This window comes from Heptranchias perlo, unplaced genomic scaffold (assembly GCF_035084215.1).
Source record: "Heptranchias perlo isolate sHepPer1 unplaced genomic scaffold, sHepPer1.hap1 HAP1_SCAFFOLD_97, whole genome shotgun sequence".
NCBI lineage: Eukaryota > Metazoa > Chordata > Chondrichthyes > Hexanchiformes > Hexanchidae > Heptranchias > Heptranchias perlo.
Genome location: NW_027140014.1, coordinates 1,753,239 through 1,759,981, shown reverse-complemented (window position 1 = coordinate 1,759,981; position 6,743 = coordinate 1,753,239).

The window sequence follows — 6,743 nt, the reverse complement described above, 5'->3', positions numbered from 1 at the left end:
CCAGTCCGATTGTCCATTTCGAGCGTCCAGTCCATGTGTCCAGTCCGAGTTTCCAGTCCATGAGTCCAATGCGAGTGTCCAGTGCTAGTGTCCAGTCCATGAGTCCAGTCCATGACTCCAGTCTGAATGTCCAGTCCGAGTGTCCAGTCCATGTGTCCAGTCCATGAGTCCAGTCTGAGTGTCCAGTCCGAGTGTCCAGTCCATGTGTCCAGACCATGAGTCCAGTCCGAGTGTCCAGTCCGAATGACCATTCTGAGTGTCCAGTCTATGTGTCCAGTGCAAGTGTCCAGCCCATGAGTCCAGTCCGGGTGTCCAGTCCGAGTGTCCAGTACATGTGTCCAATCCGAGTGTCCAGTCCGAATGTCCAGTTCGAATGTCCAGTCCATGTGTTCAGTCCGAGTGTCCAGTCCGAATGTCCATTCTGAGTGTCCAGTCTATGTGTCCAGTGCAGTTGTCCAGTCCATGAGTCAAGTCCGGGTGTCCAGTCCGATTGTCCAGTACATGTGTCCAGTCCGAGTGTCCAGTCCGAATGTCCAGTTCGAATGTCCAGTCCATGTTTTCAGTCCGAGTGTCCAGTCCGAATGTCCATTCTGAGTGTCCAGTACATGTATCCAGACTGAGTGTCCAGTCTGTGTGCCGAGCCCAAGTGTCCCGACAATGTGTCCAATCCGAGTGTCCAGTCCGAGTGTCCAGGTCATGACTCCAGTCCGTGTGTCCAGGTCATGACTCCAGTCCGAGTGTCCAGTCCGAGTGTCCAATCCATGAGTCCAGTCTGTGTGTCCAGTCCGAGTGTGCAGTCCATGTGTCCAGATCATGAGTCCAGTCCGTGTGTCCAGTTCGAATGTCCAGTTCGAATGTCCAGTCCATGTGTTCAGTCCGAGTGTCCAGTCCGAATGTCCATTCTGAGTGTCCAGTCTATGTGTCCAGTGCAGTTGTCCAGTCCATGAGTCAAGTCCGGGTGTCCAGTCCGAGTGTCCAGTACATGTGTCCAGTCCGAGTGTCCAGTCCGAATGTCCATTTCGAATGTCCAGTCCATATTTTCAGTCCGAGTGTCCAGTCCGAATGTCCATTCCGAATGTCCAGTCCATGACTCCAGTCCGAGTGTCCAGGTCATGACTCCAGTCCGAGTGTCCAGTCCGAATGTCCAGTCCATGAGTCCAGTCTGTGTGTCCAGTCCGAGTGTCCAGTCCATGTGTCCAGTCCATGAGTCCAGTCTGTGTGTCCAGTCCGAGTGTCCAGTCCATGTGTCCAGATAATGACTCAAGTCCGTGTGTCCAGTTTGAATGTCCATTCTGAGTGTCCAGTCTATGTGTCCATTGCAAGTGTCCAGTCCATGAGTCCTGTCCGAGTGTCCTGTCCGAGTGTCCAGTACATGTGTCCAGTCCGCGTGTCCAGTCCGAATGTCCAGTCCATGTGTTCAGTCCGAGTGTCCAGTTCCGAGTGTCCAGTCCATGTATCCAGACTGAGTGTCCAGTCTTTTTGTCGAGTCCAAGTGTCCCGACAATGTGTCCAATCCGAGTGTCCAGTCCGAGTGTCCAGTCCATGACTCCAATCCGAGTGTCCAGTCCGAGTGTCGAGGTCATGACTCCAGTCCGAGTGTCCAGTCCGAGTGTCCAGTCCGTATGACCATTCTGAGTGTCCAGTCTATGTGTCCAGTGCAAGTGTCCAGTCCATGAGTCCAGTCCGAGTGTCCAGTCCGAGTGTCCAGTACATGTGTCCAGTCCGCGTGTCCAGTCCGAATGCCCAGTCCGAATGTCCAGTCCATGTGTTCAGTCCGAGTGTCCAGTCTGTGTGTTCAGTCCGAGTGTCCAGTCTGTGTGTTCAGTCCGAGTGTCCAGTCTGTGTGTCGAGTCCAAGTGTCCCGACAATGTGTCCAATCCGAGTGTCCAGTCCGAGTGTCCAGTCCGTGTGTCCAGTCCATGAGTCCAGTCCGTGTGTCCAGTCCGAGTGTCCAGTCCGTGTGTCCAGTCCATGAGTCCAGTCCGTGTGTCCAGTCCGAGTGTCCAGTCCGTGTGTCCAGTCCGAGTGTCCAGTCTGTGTGTCGAGTCCAAGTGTCCCGACAATGTGTCCAATCCGAGTGTCCAGTCCGAGTGTCCAGTCCATGACTCCAGTCCGAGTGTCCATTCCATGTGTCCAGTCCGTGTGTCCATTCCATGTGTCCAGTCTGTGTGTCCAGTCCGAGTGTCCAGTCTGTGTGTTCAGTCCGAGTGTCCAGTCTGTGTGTCCAGTCCGAGTGTCCAGTCTGTTTATCCAGTCCGAGTGCCCAGTCCGAGTGCCCAGTCCGAGTTTCCAGTCTGTCTTTCCAGTCCGAGTGTCCACTCGTGTGTGCAGTCAAAGTTTCCAGTCCGAGTGTCCAGTCCGATTGTCCAGTCCAATTGTCCAGTCACTGTTTCCAGTCCAAATATCCAGTCCGAGTCTCCAGTCCATGTGTCCAGTATGTGTGCCCAGTCCCAGTTTCCAGACTGTGTGTTCACAACGAGTCTCCAGTCTGTTTGTCCAGTCCGAGTGTCCAGTCTGTGTGTCCAGTCCGAGCCTCTAGTCCTAATGTCTAGTTCATTGTCCCGACCGTGTGTCCAGTCCGAGTGTCCAGTCAGAGTGTCCAGTCCGAATGTCCAGTCCGAGTGTCCAGTCCGGGCACCCATTCCGAGTAACCAATCCCTGTGTCCAGTCCAAGTGTCCAGTCTGAGTGTCCAGTTCGAGTGTCCTCTCCAGGTGTCCAGTCCGAGTGTCCAGTCCAAGAGTCCAGTCCATGTGTCAAGTCCGAGTGTCAAGTCTATGTGTCCAGTCCATGTGTCCAGTCCGAGTGTCCAGTCCATGTGTCCAGTCCGTGTGTCCAGACTGATTGTCCAATCCATGTGTCCAGTCCGAGAGTCCAGTCCGAGTGTCCAGTCTATGTGTCCAGTGCAAGTTTTCAGTCCATGTGTCCAGTCCGAGTGCCCAGTCTATGTGTCCAGTCCGAGTGTCCAGTCCGAGTGTCCAGTCCATGTGTCCAGTCTTTGTCTCCAGTGCGAGTGTCCAGTCCGAGTGTCTGGTCTGTGTCTCCAGTCCGAGTATCCAGTCTGTGTTTCCAGTGCGAGTGCCCAGTCTATGTGTCCAGTCCGAGTGTCCAGTTCATGTGTCAAGTCTGTGTCTCCAGTGCGAGTGTCCAGTCCGAGTGTCCAGTCTGTGTATCCAGTCCGAGTGAACAGTCTGTGTGTCCAGTCCGAGTGCCCAATCCAAGTGTCCATTCCATGAGTCCAGTCCATTTGTCCATTCCGAGTGGCCAGTCCGAGTGTCCAGTCGATGTGTCCAGTCTGTGTGTCCAATCCGAGTGTCCAGTCGGTGTGTCCAGTCCGAGTGCCCAGTCCGTGTTTCCAGTCCGAGTTTCCAGTCCATGTGTCCAGTCAGAGTGTCCAGACTATGTGTCTTGTGCAAGTGTCCAGTCCATGTGTCCAGTCCGAGTGTCCACTTCGAGCGTCCAGTCCATGTGTCCAGTCCGAGTTTCCAGTCCATGAGTCCAATGCGAGTGTCCAGTGCTAGTGTCCAGTCCATGTGTCCAGTCCATGACTCCAGTCTGAATGTCCAGTCCGAATGTCCAGTCCATGTGTCCAGTCCATGAGTCCAGTCCGACTGTCCAGTCCGAGTGTCCAGTCCGAATGTCCAGTCCATGTATCCAGACTGAGTGTCCAGTCTGGGTGTCCAGTCCGAATGGCCAGTCTGTGTGTCCAGTCCGAGTGCCCAGTCCGAGTGTCCAGCCAGAGTGTCCAGTCCATGTGTCCAGTCGGTGTGTCCAATCAGAGTGTCCAGTCTTTGTATCCACTCCGAGTGTTCAGTCCATGAGTCCAGTCCGAGTGTCCAGTCCATGTGTCCATTCCATGTGGCCAGTCCATGTGGCCAGTCCGAGTGTCCAGTCTGTGTGTCCAGTCCGAATGCCGAGTCCGAGTGTCCTGTCCAAGTGTCCAGTCTGTGTGTCCAATCCGAGTGACCAGTCTGTGTATCCACTCCGGGTGTCCAGTCTATTAGTCCAGTCCGAGTGTCCAGTCCATGTGTCCAGTCCATGAGTCCAGTCTGAGTGTCCAGTCCAAGTGTCCAGTCCATGAGTCCAGTCTGAGTGTCAGTCCGAGTGTCCAGTCCGATTGTCCAGTCCATGTGTCCAGTACGAGTGTCCTGTACAAATTTTCAGTGCGAGCGTCAAGTCCAAGTGTCCCAACAATGGGTCCAGTCCGAGTGTCCAGTCCATGAGTCCAGTCTATGTGTCCAGTCCGAGTGTCCAGTCCATGTGTGCAATCCGAGTGACCAGTCTTTGTGTCCTGTCCCAGTGTCCAGTCCATGTGTCCAGTTGGAATGAACAGTCTGTGTGTCCAGTCCGAGTGCCCAATCCATGTGTCCATCCCATGTGTCCATAAATGTGTCCAGTCCGAGTGCCCAATCCATGTGTCCATCCCACGTGTCCATACATGTGTCCAGTCCGAGTGTCCAGTTCGAGTATCCATTCCATGTGTCCAGTCACGTGTGTCCATTCCATGTGTCCAGTCTGTTTGTCCAGTTCGGGTGTCCATTCTGTCTTTCCAGTCCGAGTGTCCACTCAACTTGTGCAGTCAAGGTTTCCAGTCCGAGTGTCCAGTCCGATTGTCCAGTCCAATTGTCCAGTCACTGTATCCAGTCCGAATATCCAGTCCGAGTCTCCAGTCCATGTGTCCAGTCTGTGTGCCCAGTCCCAGTTTCCAGTCTGTGTGTTCACAACGAGTGTTCAGTCTGTGTGTCCAGTCCGAGTGTCCAGTCTGAGTGTCCAGACCGAGTGTCCAGTCTGTGTGTCCAGTCCGAGTGTCCAGTCTGTGTGTACATTCCGAGCCTCCAGTCCTAGTGTCAGGTTCATTGTCCCGACCGTGTGTCCAGTCCGAGTGTCCAGTCTGAGTGTCCAGTCCGAATGTCTAGTCCGAGTGTCCAGTCTGAGTGTACAGTCCGATTGCCCAGTCCGAGTATCCATTCCATGTGTCCAGTCCAAGTGTCCAGTCTGAGTGTCCAGTTCGAGTGTCATCTCCAGGTGTCCAGTTCGATTGTCCAGTCCATGTATCCGGTTGGAGGGTCCAGTCAATGTGTCCAGTCCATGTGTCCAGTCCAAGTATCCAGTCCATGTGTCCAGTCCAAGTGTCCAGTCTGAGTGTACATTTCGAGTGTCATCTCCAGGTGTCCAGTTCGATTGTCCGGTCCATGTATCCAGACGGAGTGTCCAGTCCATGTATCCAATCTGAGTGTCCAGTCGGTGTGTCCAGTCCGAGTGTCTAGTCTGTGTATCCAGTCCGATTGGGCAGTCCGAGTGTCCAGTCCATGTGTCCAGTCTGTGTGTCCAATCCGAGTGTCCAGTCGGTGTGTCCAGTCCGAGTGCCCAATCCGTGTTTCCAGTCCGAGTTTCCAGTCCATATGTCCAGTCAGAGTTTCCAGACTATGTGTCTTGCGCAAGTGTCCAGTCCATTTGTCCAGTCCGAGTGTCCACTTCGAGCGTCCAGCCCATGTGTCCAGTCCGAGTTTCCAGTCCATGAGTCCAATGCGAGTGTCCAGTGATAGTGTCCAGTCCATGTGTCCAGTCCATGAATCCAGTCTGAATGTCCATTCCGAATGTCCAGTCCATGTGTCCAGTCCATGAGTCCAGTCCGACTGTCCAGTCCGAGTGTCCAGTCCGAATGTCCAGTCCATGTATCCAGACTGAGTGTCCAGTCTAGGTGTCCAGTCCAGTGCCCAATCCATGTGTCCATTCCATGAGTCCAGTCCATTTGTCCATTCCGAGTGGCCAGTCCGAGTGTCCAGTCCATGTGTCCAGTCTGTGTGTCCAATCCGAGTGTCCAGTCGGTGTGTCCAGTCCGAGTGCCCAGTCTGTGTTTCCAGTCCGAGTTTCCAGTCCATGTGTCCAGTCAGAGTGTCCAGACTATCTGTCTTGCACAAGTGTCCAGTCCATTTGTCCAGTCCGAGTATCCACTTCGAGCGTCCAGTCCATGTGTCCAGTCCGAGTTTCCAGTCCATGAGTCCAATGCGAGTGCCCATGGCTAGTGTCCACTCCATGACTCCGGTCTGAATGTCCAGTCCGAATGTCCAGTCCATGTGTCCAGACCATGAGTCCAGTCCGACTGTCCAGTCCAAGTGTCCAGTCCGAATGTCCAGTCCATTAATCCAGACTGAGTGTCCAGTCTGGGTGTCCAGTCCGAATGGCCAGTCTGTGTGTCCAGTCCGAGTGCCCAGTCCGAGTGTCCAGCCCGAGTGTCCAGTCCTTGTGTCCAGTCTGTGTGTCCAATCAGAGTGTCCAGTCTGTGTATCCACTCCGAGTGTTCAGTCCATGAGTCCAGTCCGAGTGTCCAGTCCATGTGTCCATTCCATGTGTCCAATCCATGTGTCCAGTCAGAGTGTCCAGTCCATGTGTCCAGTCTGTGTGCCCAGTCCCAGTTTCCAGTCTGTGTGTTCACAACGAGTGTTCAGTCTGTGTGTCCAGTCCGAGTGCCCAGTCTGTGTGTCCATTCCGAGCCTCCAGTCCTAGTGTCTGGTTCATTGTCCCGACCGTGTGTCCAGTCTGAGTGTCCAGTCTGAGTGTCCAGTCCGAATGTCCAAGTCCGAGTGTCAAGTCTGAGTGTACAGTCCGAGTGCCCAGTCCGAGTATCCAGTCCATGTGTCCAGTCCAAGTGTCCAGTCTGAGTGTCCAGTTCGAGTGTCATCTCCAGGTGTCCAGTTCGATTGTCCAGTCCATGTATCCGGTTGGAGGGTCCAGTCAATGTGTC